The sequence below is a fragment of the Coenobita brevimanus genome, chromosome 71 (genome assembly GCF_032717465.1).
Source record: "Coenobita brevimanus isolate Jiangsu-jjx chromosome 71, ASM3271746v2, whole genome shotgun sequence".
NCBI lineage: Eukaryota > Metazoa > Arthropoda > Malacostraca > Decapoda > Coenobitidae > Coenobita > Coenobita brevimanus.
Genome location: NC_137024.1, coordinates 45,326,652 through 45,339,151, shown reverse-complemented (window position 1 = coordinate 45,339,151; position 12,500 = coordinate 45,326,652).

Sequence of the window (12,500 nt, the reverse complement as noted above, 5' to 3'; positions counted from 1 at the left end):
CTCTCTCTCTCTCTCTCTCTCTCTCTCTCTCTCACACACACACACACACACACACACACACACACACACACACACACAAATTCTTCCCCTTCTTCATTAGAGCGTCTCCCCTCCCCCCGTCCCTCCTCCTAATCCCCAGTGTCATTCCTTTCATTACTCTTACAGAGGGATTCTTGTTTCCTTATCCTTAATTAATTTTAGTTGGGTGTGATTAATGTTAACCTAATCCTGAACAGTAACAGTAACAAAAGCATTAACAACAACAACAGAATCACCACCACCACCACCACCACAAACACACAAACAACAACAATATGAGTAACATTAACCCAAGCAACGCCGCCACCAGCCACACGTCTCTCTTTGCTATTTATTTAACATGCTAGACATCAGTATTCTGCATGTTATTCCTGTCTTTGAAAATAGGACATACAGTAGTTTGCGTCCATAAGATTAGAGAGAGTATTAGTGTGCCATGAGAAGAGACTGGTGAGGAAATAGTTGATGCAAATAGTTGGAGATGAGGAGAAAACTGTAGGATCTTTGATGATGCTAGGTGAAGTAAAAGGGTTAGATTGAAGCAGATAACAAAAAGTGTATCCCTAGTGTGTGTGTGTGTGTGTGTGTGTGTGTGAGAGAGAGAGAGAGAGAGAGAGAGAGAGAGAGAGACTCGCATCAAGCACCACTCATGTATCCTAGTCCGTGTAAATGAGGGCTCGATTTCCTCTCAAAACTCCATAATGTTTTCCCATATTTTACACACTCACTCCACCAGAGAAACTTCAGTGTTGGAGATAGACCCGGGGTGAGGAGATGGGCCGGGGTTGTGGGGTACAGGAGGTGCGGGAAGAACGCTGGGAGGAAATTTAATCTTCTTCAGTCCTGTGACTTGGGTTTTTCATTTAGTTCTTGCTGATTTCTGACGGCTTTATTCATTTTAGGGCAGATTTATGGAACTGTGGGGAAGGAGATATTGTAGACTTCATTAATCTCCTCAGTAAGTGTTTCTTAAGTTAAATAAGCTGTGCCAAGGCACAGCAAACCCATCCACGGCAATCACTTTAGTGCTGACGTATGAACACAACAGTATATCTAGTCAAAGATGTCACATATCAAATTTGGAGGAAATCAGGTGAAAATTGACTTTAATGCCCATTTGATAATTTAGGCCCGACCCACCAGACATTGACCCCCCTACCGCTGACTGGGGGGTGACTCCCCTGATGTAGTGAGGCATGTTATAGGATGCATATTTGAAAGATGGAACTTTAGGTTTTGATTTCATGTCGATATGACTAATTTGAAAGAGTTATGCCGAAAAAACGATTTTTTACCTTTTTATTGGGGGGGGGGGGCCTACAGCCTGAACCATGGCCCAATTTGGCCCAAAATTTAATCAGGTGATTAGGTCATAGCCCATCATCCCTTTAATTTTAATCAAACTCGCACCAGTAGTTTTCGCGTAAGGTTGTTAACAGCCAGACAGACAAACAGACAGACAAAACTAGTGGAAACACTGCCCGTCCCCGAGCCCTACCGGGGCGGGGACGGGTAATAAATTTGTTTGGAGGTACTTAGACCAAACTAGAAATTACGTCGTAGGAGTGAATTAAGATTGTTTTCTAGGTCTCTTATTGTTGTCGGCAAAGGAGGATCTCTCATTATCTTTTCTGTCCCAGTTTATTTCTGTATCTGGTCTGTTATGTTTTCTTTTTGTTATTTATACAGATCCGTCAACTCCAGGGCCTTTTGTCATATCTCAAGTGAATACGTAGACGAATTATTATTATTTTATAGAACAGAAAGTAAATAGAGAAAAACAAGTCATATTCAGTTAACACAATATTAAGAGGCTAGCTTATTTACCACCACCACCACCACCATCATCATCATCATCATCATCATCATTATCATCATCTTCATCATTATCATCATCTTCATCATTATCATCATCATCATCATCATCATCATCATCATCATCATCATCTTCATCATCATCATCATCATCGCATTAACTCTTTTCACGCTGTTACCAGTGGGAGGGTCGAATGCAAAAAAATGAAAAATAAATAAAATAAAATGATAATAGATGAACAGCGAGAAATCAGGAAAATGTTCATCGCAGTCCACATCTCAAATCCCTCATCACTTAAACCTTCAAAATTATACGCTCCGTCTCATTGGTCAAAGATCCACATTAACTAATTATTTGAGGAAGATATAAAAAAAAGCGTATGATTAAAAGTAAATACAGTTTCTTCTATTTGCTCAAGAAAGAAGCCTAAGGAGAATCAGGGTAATCAGATGAGAAATGGCGGAACTGTTCGGCATATTTGGCTGGAACAAATAAGGAGATGAAACTGAATATGAATTGTGTTGCCGACGTTAAAAAGAAAAAAAAAAATGCTTATGAATTCAGGGAGACAGCACTTTTGTTTTTGTGGTACAGTAGGATGTTTTTGTACACACTCTCTCTCTCTCTCTCTCTCTCTCTCTCTCTCTCTCTCTCTCTCTCTCTCTCTCTCTCATATTTTTTGTGGGGGTGAGACACGAGTGGAGAGAGAAATTCAGGCATTTTTAAATTTTAGCTTCATAACTTATCCAAGGAATGTACCTACAGTTTTCTTCCATTCCTTCTCTCTTACCCTCACCTCTTTCCCTCTCTCTCTCTTCTTTTCCCTCCTTTCCTCCATCTCTACTCCCTCGTTTTCCCTTTCCCTAGTTTTCCCTTTTCCCCCCTATTGAGCTCCGTTCCAATTCAGTTTTCATTCTCTCCCTTTGCCTCGTTCTTTCGCCACTTATTTTTTTTTCTTTCTTAGTTTCCTTCCTCTTTACCTCATTCCCGTTTCGCACATCCCTCTTCTTGTCCTTTTCCCCCTCCTCCTTGTTCTCTAGTTACTTCCCCACCCCATCTGTCTATTCGCCTTCCTCCATGCACCTTCTCTTTACTCTCTCCTTTCACGTTCCCCCACGCTCATCATTATCTTCTCGTTCGTTCGCCTACCCACTCCATTAACTCCCCCTATTCTCTTTTCATCCTCCCCTCCCCCTCCACGTCCACTGCACCCTTTACTTTCCATTCTTTCTTCCTCTCCTCCCTCCGACCTCCGGCGCTTTCGTGGCCCCTTCATTACGATGTTCCTTATTCATCTTGCTAGCGTCTCTGTGTTTTGTTCAGCTTACGGTACCCATCGTAGTGCAGGAATTAAAAAGGGTATCCATAAACTCCATTACTATGAGGTGTTTCCCTTGTTGCGTAAAACAGAATCGTGTTTTGTTTGTAAGAATACGAAATAAAATGACGTCTTCCAATCGCCCTCACCCTCCTTCTCCCCTCCTCCCCGTCCCCCTCCCCCTCCTCCTCCTTCTTTTTCCCCCCTCCCTTCCTCCCCCTTCCCTCCCCCTCCTCCTCCCCCTCCTCCTCCCCCTCCTCCTCCTTCTTCCCCTCCCTTCCTCCCCCTTCCCTCCCCCTCCCTCATCCACCCCCTCCCATTCCTTGCAGAAACCAGGTGTATAAAATTCTGGGTATTGAGACGCATAGTTGTCCAGGTAACAGAGAGAGAGAGAGAGAGAGAGAGATGGTCGGCAAATGAATGGAATAGGGGAAATGGATTGGAGGAAGGAGATGAGGGAGGGATAGTAGGCAAAGGAGGGGGCAGAGAAGAGGGTGTAGGAAAGGGAGGGGGAGAGGGGAGAAATGAGGGTGTAGGAGCGTGAGGAAAAGAGTATGTATGAATGAAGGAGATGGAGGGGGAGAGAGAAGGGAAGTTGTAAGAAGGGAAGGGGAGGAAAGGAGTAAAATCGACAAGGGTACGCGGAAAGATAGGAAGGTAGCGGGAGAGAGTCATATGGGAAAAAAAGTGGGGGAGAAAATGGAGAAAGAAAGGGTGAGGAAGAGCGTAGAGTGTGAGTAGGGGTAGTCAGAGAGAGAGAGAGAGAGAGAGAGAGAGAGAGAGAGAGAGAGAGAAAGGCGGGGTGGTAACAGGCATTGAAGGGCGAAGGAGCAGAGAGGAGGAGGGAAGATAGGGGGAGGGAGAGAAAGAGGGTGGAGGAGGAGGAGGAAGAGGAGGAGAGTGGTGTGTGAGAGGGGGGAAAGGAGAGGAGAGAGTGAGAGAAGGGGAAGGGGAAGGGGGATGGAGAGCGGAGGGTGAACTTTGAGTATTAACTTTGAAAAGGAGGGACGCTGGGAGAGTGCCAAGAGCCCAGCGTCAAGGTTCCAGGCCTCACGGGTGATGGCTCCACGCTTTTCTAATTTTTTTCTTTTTTCAAGTTATTTATATCGTATACTAAATGCTGGGTTGGAGGAACAATTTTATAATGCACCTTAGCTTTTATGCTCTTTTGTTGTTGTTTTTTGGTGCCCACCCACACTCTTAAAGAAATGGATGATGATGATGATCATGATGATGATGATGATGATGAGGAGGAGGAGGAGGAGGATACCCACACTGTTAATTAAATGGATGATGATCATACCCACACGTAAGTAAATGGATAGTGATGATGATGATGATGATAATGATGGCAGCATCCCAAGTTGCAGAGCATTATACAGGTTCATGAAAAAATTGTATCCATGAAAATTGCAAGGTGAGGTAAAACTAAATAAATAAATGAGGGGGAAGAGAGATCAGAGAAGAAAATATTTATGAAAAGGAAGTGTTTAGGTCATGAAACTTTATCCGTATCCATGGAAAGGAGAGAGAGAGAGAGAGAGAGAGAGAGAGGGGGGGAGGGGGTAAAGGTGGGTAAAGCCAAAAACGTATTCCCGAGCTGAAGGGCAGACGTTCCTGCAAAATCGTCAGTGTTCTTCAAATAGAAAATCACCCACACAGAGAGAGAGAGAGAGAGAGAGTACAGAAGTAAAAGAATGTGGGACTAAGTTGGGGGTCAGAGAAAGGATGAAGAAATGGAAAGAAGTTGAGAGAGAGAGAGAGAGAGAGAGAGAGAGAGAGAGAGAGAGAGAGAGAGAGAGGCGGGGGCAGTTAATGTAGTACAGTTAAACACTTCTTATTTCTTTCTGTACGATAGCTTTTTTCATCCTTGCCATCACCAGACAGTTTTATTCACTTTACGGAAACCTTACGGGGTGAATGAAATCTTGAGGTGGTAGCTCGAATTAAGTGAAGTAAGTCCATCATCGTATTGAACAGCTGATGGTTTGGATGGATGGATAGATAGATAGATAGATAGATAGATAGGTAGGTAGGTAGGTAGATAAATATATAGGCAGATAGTTAGATAGATAGACAGATGAATGGATGGGTGGAAGGATGAGTGGATATAGGCAGATAGATAGATACCCATATTTGAGAGAAGAAAAAAATCTAGGCATATATTTCACCAGGTCCACACGCTTTGGAATTTTAAGGATTTCACCCCTTCAGTGTGATGACGTCTTGTTTTGTTTTTGCTAGTGCCAACCGACAGTACATCGGTTAGGGGAGGCCTCTCGTAATGCATGGGCTCCAAACAGCCTTCGTTATTTACTTCATTAGAGTGACGTGGTTTTTAGTGCGTTCTTGCTACTTCCAGACGATTGTGGTAGGCTATATAAAGACCATCATTTTGTAGTGACGGGGTTAGAAGCTGTATCGAGTAACTCCCTCACAACCCGATGCCTTTCCCTGAGCTGAATTTAATTGTATGAAGGCAGCAGAAATAAAATAGAAAATACATCATAGGACTGAACTAGGAAATTTTGTCTAAAATGAATCTGTTTTGTATTTTATATTACGATGATGGCTTTTCATTTCGTGTTATCACCTCTAGATTATCTTATTCACCTCAAGAAATACTTGACAGACTGAAAGTTTCGAAACCTCTCACTCTCTTTGTAAATCCCTTCACTGTCACTCTTGCTGTTGCTAGTTTTATTCACCTAGAAACAGACACGTAATGAGAAGGTTAGCTGTTTATAAGTTGTCACACGCCTGCTGCACTACGTTCAGGGTGAGTACGAAAACAAAAGCCTTTAGTTATATTACCACATACTCATTTGTCTCCCCAACCATTCCACTGGCGCTGACAAGGAGCCTGCACGTGGTGGCACTGTGCATCGTGGATGGGCAGCAACGGCGTCCACTTAGGAGCCAAACCTCATAATTATATCCTTGCACCTCGCCATGGAGAAGTACCCTGGTCCGATATTGGCAAGGCGCTGTCTACTACAAGGTAACGCCTATTTTCTTCAAAGCGTATGTACTGTATTGTACGTTTAGGACGCCTCCACAGTAGCATTTACTTACCAGTGATCGATGGGTCTGCTCAGCTAGACATGTTTCTCTCTACACCCCTCGAAGCCTCCCCCAGACATATATATCTCTCCATCTCTCCACAACCTCCAACAACCCCCACTGTCATACCTCCACCTCATTTTCGGTCTTTCTCTGCTCATTCTGCCAAGCCTGTGTGCAGGGATCCTGTCGTCCGCAGCCGGGGATTATGACTTCTTTGGGTGGAAAAGAGAGAGAGAGAGAGAGATTGTGTGTGTGTGTGTGTGTGTGTGTGTGTGTGTGTGTGTGTGTGTGTGTGTGTGTCCTAATTGAAAATAGTAGAATGTTGGTGGAAGGGAGGGATAGTTTTATGAGAGTGTGTGTGAGAGAGAGAGAGAGAGAGAGAGAGAGAGAGAGAGAGAGAGAGGTAGCGAAAGCGAGAGAGGGAGGGAGGGAGTCGTCGGTCGCCGCATTTAAAGATTTTGGAAGTAAAACATTTTTGGGACGGAGGGACTTCTCTCTCTGATTAAAAGTCCGGTTTTTGTGAAAGAGTCCGGCGGACGGCTTTGGTGGAGAGGTCAACGGGCTGAGAGTAAACAGTCCGCGCTCTCCCCCACTCCCCAACACCTCCCTCACCCCCCTGCACCTCCCTCACCCCTCATCACCTCCCTCACCCCCCTGCACCTCCCTCACCCCTCATCACCTCTCTCACCCTCCTATGTCCTTCGCCCTCCATCCCTCTCCCTCACCCCATCACCTCCCTCACACCCCCTTCCCTCTCCCTCATCCCATCACCACCTTCGCCCCCCCTCCCTCTCCCTCCTCCCCCCTCCTTCTCCCTCACCCTCCCATCACCTCCCTCCCCCCTCCCCTCCCCTCCCTCTGAGGCTTTTAAATAACTGGTAAAATTGTGGAGACCGACTTAAAAGCAGTTGTTCCGAGACCCGACTCTCTCTCTCTCTCTCCGCTAAAAAGACCACCAAGGCTAGAGAGAAAGAGAGAGAGAGAAGTGTGTGTGTGTGTGTGTGTGTGTGTGTGTGTGTGTGTGTGTGTGTGTGTGTGTGTGTGTGTTTTGCTGAAATACATTTATGTGTGGGAGTGGGCCGCCTTGAGGAAATAAAATGCAGCGAAAATATAAGTACGTTTGCATCCTTCCTGTCGCCATCTTTGTCTACCACAAGACTTGCTACTTATACCAGTTGTTGGCACCGCTACTGTTGTCACCAGTATCGGTATCAGTGTTGTCTGTCGTGTGTAAGTATTAGCTACCATTTCGTGGCATCACTGTTGTCAGTACCATAATTTCACACTCTTGTTGATTAGTTGATTGCTTATCAGTGGTATCAGCACTACCGATGTCAGCAACACCATTATCAGCACCACCTCTCTCAGCACCACCAGTGTCAGCACCTCCAGTGTCAACATTAGTGCCAGTACCACCAATGTCAGCACAGACGTTGCCTGCACCACTAATGTCAACGCTACCATTCCCAGCACCACTGGTTTCAGCACTGCCATTCCCAGCACCATCAGTGTCAGCACCTCCAGCGTCAGCACCGCCATTGTCAACATAATTGTCAGTATTACCAGTGTCTGCAGCATTGTCAGCCCCACCAGTTTGAACACCACTATGTCAGCACCGCCATTTTCAACATCACCAGTGTCGGCATCACTATTATGAGCACCACCAGCGTCAGCACCGCCATTATCAGCACCATCAGTGTCAGCACCACCATTATCAGCACCACCAGTGTCAGCACTACCATTGTCATCATCGTCATTGCTAGTATCACCATTCTGATTATCACCATTGTCAGCACACCAGTGTCAGTATCACCATTGTCAGCACCACCATTGTTAGCACTACTATTATCAGCACTACCAGTGTCAGCACCTCCAGTGTCTGCCTTAGTGTCAGCATCATCGTCAGCAGTACTATTGTCATCAGCAGTGTCAGCATCACTGTCAGCAGCAGTGTCAGCACTGGTGTCAACCAGCACCCAAGCCGTGGCGGGATCGCATTTTGTGGCGGGGAGATTGTGTCACCATGGCAACCTTAGATCTTTTTTTTTTTTTTTTTTTTTCTTCTTCTTTTTTTTGCCATCATTATTAGTATATTTTGTCAAGCTGGAGTCTGCGCACTGCCGCCCTTACCTCCAGTCACTCATGTTGTTGTTGCTGCTGCTGCTGCTGCTGTTATTGGTGGTGGTGTGGTGGTGGTGGTAATGGTGGTGGTAGTGGTGCTGAAATAGTAGTAGTAGTGATAGTGGTGTTTTTGGTCGTGAAGGTGATAATGGTGATAGTGGTATTAGTGATGATGCAGTGCTGGTGATGGTATTGGTGATGGTGATGGGAACGAGTGTGGTTGTGCAGGTGGTGGTATTGTGTTGGTTAGTGAAGATAATGGTAGGGGTGGTGATGATCTTGATATTATGGGTAGTGATGATGATGGTAGTGTTGTTGGAAGTAATGTAAGTGGTAATCATGTAAATGGTAATAATATGGTAGTGATTTTGATGATTTTGGTGAGTATGATGGTGATAATTATACTGTTGGTGGTGACTAATGATGAGATGGGATTGAGGTAATGGCAATTGATGATATAGTAAGGAGTAAGATGATGATGAGAAATGACGTTGATGGTAGTGATAATGAGAGGAATGGAATGATGATGATGAAGTTGATGACGATAATTGATGTTGTTCGCTGTTTTGTTTCATCCACTGGTCATCGTTGCCCAATATTTCTCGGTCTAAGCTCTTTAATCACTTCATTCCATTCCTCCTTTGTCTGTAGCTGTCTTCCCTAAGCTCTAGATTTAATTTCATGGTATGATTTGTTACCTGCTTTCGTACCTGTAGCATTCTTATAAGGGTACTAATTATTCTACTGTAATCATCGCCTTACTAATTGAACTTCTGCTGATTTTGTTTGTGTGTGATTACTGTAACGTCCTAAACACTGATATTTATTCGTTGACTGAATCACTTCCTTATTTTTTTTTATACTGGTGTAAATATTTAGGTGATTATTAGGCATTCTGGGCTTATTTTAATTATCTGTTATTATGCCACGGTGGTTCATTCATAGCACTTTGACAGATTTCTTGTTCTTACGCATTCGTTAATATCACCGCACGACTATTTAGACTGGATTTAATATTAATATTATAGGTGATTGGTAGACTATTTCTGCTACTTCAGATTCTCTGTGTTTATTCCACCGTACTTCCTAATCCCACTTTAGCTCTGATTCTTACTCATCCTATTAAAAATTCACCGCCTAACCACTCACCGTTTGTTTTCGTATTGAGTGTTTGGCTACTGCTGCCGAAAACAAGGGTGTGGGTCCCTTGGCTGGGCGGTTTGATACTTGTTCTCCAGCCTTTATTCTTTCCATGTTTCATTATTATTATTATTGTTATTATTATTATTATTATTATTATTATTATTATTATTATAGTACTGTTATTATTATTACTTTGATGATGATGATAATGGTGGTGAGGGTGATTCGATATGTCCGCTGTGCTCTCATCCGTGATGCCACAATTTCCTTCTCGGATTCTTAGGAGGGGGATTATCCACTTCTGCGTCAGAATGGCTCTTTCCTCGATTCTCCTCTCCCTCCTCACCCCCTCCCCGTCCCACCTGCCTCCACTCTTCACCTTCCCCTTCCCCTTCCCCTCCCCTTCCCCTCGTCCTTTCCTTCTCTCTCCCCGCTACTCTCCTCCTTCCCCCCCCCCCTTTCCCACCTTACCCTTGCTTCTTCCAGCCTTCCTTATGTTTTCGCCCCTCCCTCTCATTCCCACCTTCCAGCTTACCTTTCCCCTTCACCTTCTTCACTGTCCTTCCCACCTTTCTCTCCTTCATATCGTCGTTCTCTTCCTTCCCATCTTCCCCTCCTTCACCCATTCCTTCTTCCCGCCACATCTTCCCACCTCTTCCCTCTCTCTTTCCCACCTTCCCCCCTCCCCACCTTCCCACCTCCCCCACTCCTTCCCACGTTACCCCCACTCCTTCCCATCTTCCGGCCACCTCTTACCATGTTTCCCTGCTTCTTCCACTTTCCCCTTCGCACCTACCCCCTCCACTCTTCCTTCCACTCTTTCCTGTTTTCCACCCTCCTCTTCCCACCTTCAACACTCCTTATCTCATCTTCCATCCTTTTCTTCCCATCTCCCCCTCTCACACTTTCTCATCTTCCGCCCCTCCTTCCCCCACGTTCATCAGTGCCTGTTAGCATTCACTACTCTCTCTCTCTCTCTCTCTCTCTCTCTCTCTCTCTCTCTCTCTCTCTCTCTCTCTCTCTCTCTCATTAACGTTCTTTTCAGTCTAAGGGTCTTATTTTAGAGAGTCATCGTAACATCTCTTCCTCGGCGATATGTTTGGTAATTTCGTAGAGTGTCATTGTTTTTAGGTCACATTATTAACATTTTGGAATTACTGATGAATTTCTTTACGGAATCTTTCAATGTAAAAAGTGAAGATGTTGATGCGTTTCTTTTATCTTTTGCTGCTTATGCAAATTTGTATATAAGCCGTGTTTATCTTTGCTGCATATGCTAACTTTCATTGCCGATCTTTCTTACTTATGCAGACTCAGAACTTCCGCTGTTCATACTAACTTTAGACATACCTTTACTCTTCATGCTGACTTTAGACATACCTTTACTATTCATGCTAACTTTCAATACTTCTGCTTATGCTAACTTTCATCATGTCTGCTGCACTTGCTAAATTCAAAACTTGTACTTCTTACACAGTTTCAGTACTTCCACTATTTATACTAAAACAGACCCCTCGTCCCTTCACCAGCTCTGCCCCTTTTGTTATCTATCCCTTTTGTTATCCACCCCTTTTGTTATCTACCCCTTTTATCTACCCATTTTGTTATCTACCCCCTTTTTGATATCTACCCTTTTGTTATCTACCCATTTTGTTATCTACCCCCTTTTTGTTATCTACCCCTTTTGTTATCTACCCCTTTTGTTATCTACCCTTTTTGCTTTCTACCTCCTTTTTATCTACCCGTATTTATTTACCTCCTTTTGTTATCTACCCCTTTTATCTACCCCCTTTTGTTATCTACCCCTTTTGTTATTTACCCTTTTTGCTTTCTACCTCCTTTTTATCTACCCGTATTTTTTACCTCCTTTTGTTATCTACCTCCTATTGTTACAGCCACACACTCCTCTTCACCTGCTGAATTTTCCGAGCCGGGCTAATGTTTGTTTGGCGGATAATTTGCATATACGCGTTTGTTTTCACCCCGGCGCCTCCTTAAGTGACACTCAAGCGGCAACTTATTCTGCCAGCCAGATTGTTTGAGCGTCTCGCCTTGGCACGTGAAGCGAGAAACTTTTATCCCCCTGCCCACTGCCACTGTCTTGTTTTCTTGTTATTTTTGAGATTCCTGCTCCTCCTCCTCCTGTTCCTGCTCCTCCTCCTCCTCCTCCTTCTCCTTCTCCTTCTCCTTCTCCTTCTCCTTCTCCTTCTCCTTCTCCTCTCTCTCTCTCTCTCTCTCTCTCTCTCTCTCTCTCTCTCTCTCTCTCTTTTTCTGATGTGTGTGTGTATGTGTAAAACCCAGTTACGTTATTTCTCTTCTTATTTCTTGGATTGTCAGTGCTCCCTAGTTTTTTCTTGTCATTCAGTTACATCATTTGCCTTCTTTATTGTTCCTTTACCTTTTTAATCGCACCATATTAAGTCTTTTGGTTTAACTTTATATATGTGTTTGTTATGAGGTGACGCTTTTATCTTTATCCGTCTGTCGGTAGCCCCAAGCTCCGGTTATATATTTTTCGTTTCATTCATTACGTCACCAGAACATTTTATTCGGCTTCGGAAAATCTGTAATTGGTTAAATGTAGCCTTCGTTTACCCCTTCACTGTAAGAGGTATGTCAAAAACTTTAAAAGAAAAAGTTCTGGAGGTAACAAATGTATATCAGAATAACACGTCACCGGACTGAAATGATAGGAGTGACAGCAAACACATCGTCCCTCACGCCACCAGCAGGAGGATCTGTTTCCATTCCCTGTCACCCACATTCATATACCTCCCCACTCCTTTCCTTCGCCTCATCCTCGGTCCTCCCCCTACCCCTTTCTTCTTCCACATCAGTAGTCACAATGTCTTAGATCTCTGCCTCTCCCTGCATCCCACACAACTCACATTTATATCCCTCTCCATTCCCTCTCTTCACCAGGTCATCTGTCCCTGGCAACCTCTTTCGTCCTCCACTTCTCACCGGAACACAGTTTCTTATATCTTTCCACTCCTT